Source organism: Alosa alosa, chromosome 17 (genome assembly GCF_017589495.1).
Source record: "Alosa alosa isolate M-15738 ecotype Scorff River chromosome 17, AALO_Geno_1.1, whole genome shotgun sequence".
NCBI classification, from domain to species: Eukaryota; Metazoa; Chordata; class Actinopteri; order Clupeiformes; family Clupeidae; genus Alosa; species Alosa alosa.
This window is the reverse complement of record NC_063205.1, coordinates 2,574,944-2,579,943: the sequence shown is the minus strand read 5'-3', so window position 1 is coordinate 2,579,943 and position 5,000 is coordinate 2,574,944. Positions and strand designations below refer to the sequence as shown.

The window sequence follows — 5,000 nt, the reverse complement described above, 5'->3', positions numbered from 1 at the left end:
GCCGTGAGCAATGCTAAAGTCACTGTTACAAACAGTGCAGTGTGCAAGACAATCATTATGTTTTACTCTTATGAGACAAGGCCTACACTTTTGTGTAGTCTGATGTGAAATGGGTCTTAAATGTTCCTTTTTGAGGGGCACTGACTCTGCCATGACGCTCCTGTTCCTAGATACACTAACTGAACTGATTAATTAAGTTCGGGAGAAAAGAGATATAAGCCCACCTACACTGAATACTGATTGGTTGATTTAGCAAAACAGACCAGGATGCTCTCTGTCTTGATGCTTCAGGCTGGAGGCACCACCACTCTCTCCCCTCCTCCGTTGTGTGTGCTTAAACTTAGATGCACACGCCGATTTGAAGTCCGGTCTGGCTTGGCGTGCTTGTTGTTCGCACTAGGTTCCGGAGATTTTATGTAATTTGCTGGGCGCCAGGATATCAATATGTGGGAGACTCCCAAAACTTCGAGACTTGGGATGTCTAGCTAGACTTTGTCGCCAGCACAGAATGTACAATGTACCTTAATGTAAAGCCACTTCTCAAGAAGAATAACCTGATGCCTCCATGCTAAAACAATTACAGGCCCATATCCAATCTACCTTTTATTGGCAAAATTATTGAAAAGTAGTCTTTAATCAATTAACCACCTTCCTAACATCAAATGGGTAATTTGATTACTTTCAGTCTGGTTTTCGGGCAAATCACAGCACTGAAACAGCTCTCATTAAAGTTTCCAATGACATACCAACACAGATTCAGGTAAAACATCAGTCCTAGTGCTACTGGACCTTAGTGCAGCATTTGACACTGTTGATCACAATAATATTTTACTACACAGACTAGAACACTGGGTTGGATTTACAGGCATAGTTATCAGCTGGCTAAAATCATATCTACAAGAAAGGAGCTTTTTGTTGCCATCGAAACTGTACCTCAACACCAACGCCCTTGACCTGTGGTGTTCCCCAGGGTCGATCTTGGGGCCACTATTATTCAACCTCTATATGCTCCCACTTGGACAAATCATTCAAAATAATTTGATTTCATATCATAGCTATGCAGATGACACACAAATTTACTTAGCTCCATCACCAAACAACTATGGTCCCTTGAATCTATGTGTCAGTGTATAGAACAAATCAACACCTGGATGTCTCAAAATTTTCTTCAGCTGAACAAAGAAAAACTGAAGTAATTATATTTGGTAAAAATGAGGAAAGACTTAGGGTTGCCACTCTCCTTGACACAAAAGGGTTGAAGGCAAAGGATACTGTTAAAAACCTTGGTGTATTAATTGACAGTGATCTAAATTTCAACAGCCACATGAAAGCGATAACTAAATCAGCTTTTTACCACCTCAAAAATATTGTCAAACTCAGAGGGCTGATGTCAAAACATGACTTAGAAAAAACTCATTCATGCATTTATCTCCAGCAGGGTTGATTACTGCAATGGACTGTTCACAGGCCTTCCTAAAAAGACTATTAAACAGCTTCAGGTGATACAAAATGCAGCAGCTAGGACTCTAACAAAAACTAAAAGAACTGACCACATTACTCCAATTCTTAAGTCCTTGCACTGGCTTCCAGTAAGTCACAGAATTGACTTTAAAGCACTATTGCTTGTTTATAAATCAGTAAAAGGAGCAGGACCTAAAATACTTGTCAGACATGCTTCAGCAGTACACACCTTCTCGTCCTCTCAGGTCCCAGGTGAAAACCTGCTAGTAAAACCTACAGTTAGAACTAAACATGGTGAAGCAGCTTTTAGCTGCTATGCTCAGCTGTGGAACCAACTTTGGATGACATTAAAAAGGCCCCAACTGTAGCCAGTTTTAAATCTAGACTTAAGACCAAACTGTTCTCAGGCGGCTTTCTGCTAACTGTGCCGGAGTTACAAATTCTGAATCTGCCTCGATAATTATTCTACTTTGTCTTTTATTACTTTTTTACTACTTTTTTGCCTTTGTTTTTGCTTACTAATTATTCTTTATTTTTAAATGATTTTTACCTTGTGTTTTATGTTTTCTTTTATTATGATCTTTACCTTTTAACTATTCTTTGACTATATTGCCCTTCTATGCTTTTTTTTTGTTATTATCGTTTGGTTTTGTTTATGTAAAAGCATTGAATGACCTCTGTGTATGAAATGTGCTATATAAATAAACTTGACTTGACTTGACTTGACTTGACTAATGTTGTCATGTTTAGCTGACACAAACTCAAAATAATGACTGTATAGATAACGTGCATCTCTCTCCTCCCTCCATTGTTGTTTACGTTTGTGTCACTGCGTGGTTTTACACGTGAGTTGTCCTTATGCTGAAAAGGTTGGCATAGCCTACATGACGTTAGCCTAATCCCAAGACAAGAAGAAAGCAAAGAATATATCTTTTACTAAGGAAAATGACAAAAATAGTAGCACAGTGATTTAGATAAAAGTAACTTTAATCAGATTACTGGTTTGTAAATAGTAGCGCGTTAGATTACTCGTTACCGAAGAAAGTGGTCAAAATAGACTAACACGTTACTAAGTAACGCGTTACTGGCATCACTGATTGTGAGTGTGTGTGTGCTAGTGTGTGTGTATTGTGTGTGTGTGTGTGTGTGTGTGTGTGTGTGTGTGTGTGTGTGTGTGTGTGTGTGTGTGTATGATTGAGAGTCTGTGTCTTGCCTGGACTTAAGGTTACTGCAGGCTGCACTAATGGGCTTGTTAAATGGAGCTTGGGGATGAGACTCTTAAGTCTGTGTGTGTGCTAGTGTGTGTGTGTGTGTGTGTGTGTGTGTTTGTGTGTGTGTGTGTGTGTTTAAATCATTGCTAATCTGTCTAGACAACACTCTCTCATGTAAGCACACATTCTGTTAGTGTCCTGCAGTAAGACAGACAATTGCTTCATACAGCCCGACGCGCGCGTGTGTGCGTGTGTGCGTGTGTGTGCGTGTGTGTGTGTGTGTGTGTGTGTGTGCTGTAAGACAGAAGAGTGTATCACACACGCACGCACACACACACACACACACACACACACACACACACACACACACACACACACACACACACACACACACACACACCGCACACTTACACACACTCACACATACTCCCAATCTCCCTCATGGCTCTTAAGCCCCACTCGAGAGTTTGCGTAGCCTTGGTGTGTGTGTGTGTGTGTGTGTGTGTGTGTGATCATTGTCTCTGTTCAGTTTACCAAAAGGGGTATTCATCAGATGCCATCACCTCAGCATTGCAGTAAGTGTGTGTGTGTGTGTTTTTGGGGGGAGTGTGTGTCCTAATTTGTTGTCCTTCTCAAAGCAAAGATGGATAGATATGCTTTCACAGTAGATTTAACCTCGTCCTCCATCACTGAGAGAAAATTATGAGACACTGTGTGTGTGTGTGTGTGTGTGTGTGTGTGTGTGTGTGTGTGTGTGTGTGTGTGTGAGAGCAGTAGCATCATGATGGGTATTAATATGAGTGCTTGGCTGTGTAATGTGCTCTATCTGTCACCTATGTGTGTGTGTGTGTGTGTGTGTGTGTGTGTGTGTGTGTTTGCTGCCCCATTTAATCTGAGGATCCTTCAGTCAGTTCCTGCTCCAACGAGGAATTAGTGAACAGGGACACTCACACAACACACCTTTTACACACACACCTGCACACACACACACACGCACACATACACGCACGACACACACACACACACACACACATACACACACACACTCTGGCAGTGCCTCTCTGTCTAGTCTATCACTCTCTCTTTCTCTTTCTCTATTTTATATTCCCTCATTTCTCTCAGCTTGTCCCTCTGTCTCTCTATCTCTCTCTATCCATCTCTCTACCTCTCTATCTCTCTATCCATCTCTCTACCTCTCTCTGTTTCTCTCTCGTCTCGTCTGTTAGTATGGACTTGGCAGATGTGGTGTGTTTGTGTATGTGTGTGTGTGTGTGTGTGTGTGTACGTGCTCTTTGAGAGCCGCACCTGTGTAATGTAATGTAGTCAGAAGTGTATTGTTTACTTACTGTAGTTTGGTGCGTTTGAAAGCTTCCCTTTGATCCCAGCAAAGATTCTTCCCTTTCTCTCTCCCTCTCTCTCACTCTCCTTCTCTCCGCCTCTCTCTCCCTCTCTCTCTCTCTCTCTCTCTCTCTCTCTCTCTCCCTCTCTCTCTCTCTCCCTCTCCTTGCCTCTCTCTCTCTCTCTCTCTCTCTCCCTCTCTCTCTCTCTCTCTCCCTCTCTTCACCTCTTTTCCCTCTCCTTGCCTCCTCTCTCTCCTCTCTCTCTCTCTCTCTCTCCCTTTCTCTCTCTCTCTCTCTCTCTCTCTCTCTCCCAATTGAAATGCAATGGAATCTACTTCCAGCGGATTCTAGTGTGTGTGTGTGTGTGTGTGCTGTCTCTCTCTCTCCCACCCTGCCTCTCTCATTTTCTCTCACCTCTTTCCCTCTCCTTGCCTCTCTCTCTCTCTCTCTCTCTCTCTCTCTCCCCTTTCTCTCTCTCTCTCTCTCTCTCTCTCCCAATTGAAATGCAATGGGAAATCTACTTCAGCGGATTCTAGTGTGTGTGTGTGTGTGTGTGCGATCATCTTTCCACCCTCTTCATTTATTCATTGTCTTTAGTTATTTATTTGTTTATGTGTTTGTTTGTTTGTTTGCATGTAGCTTGTTGTCTTGTTGTATCCCTGTGGGGAGGCATCTTGCGGTGGCTGGCGCTGATCTTGTCATACAGATCATGTTTGTGTTGTTTAGGAAGCGTCGCCATAGCGATTCATATTCATCAGCCCACAGTGACACATAAGCTTCACATTTCCGCAATTAAGCAATGTATTGATTAATTGTCAACTGATAAAATAGTCGCTACCTATATTAGTGATTGGTTAATGGGTTAGAGTCATTTAAGGGGATGTAAACGTTGCGTCCTGCTCTGTAGATTGAGGATGGAAACGTTGCGTAAACGTTGCGTCCTGCTCTGTAGATTGAGGATGGAAACGTTGCGTCCTGGTGCGTCCTG

At 42.4% G+C, this 5,000-nt stretch overlaps 1 protein-coding gene across 4 annotated transcripts in view; it reads left to right on the top strand.

Moving 5' to 3' along the window:
- The window catches only part of vti1a (vesicle transport through interaction with t-SNAREs 1A), a 177,236-nt gene that overhangs the window by 120,141 nt on the left and 52,095 nt on the right, over positions 1-5,000 (top strand). The gene's annotated exons all lie outside the window — the stretch shown is intronic.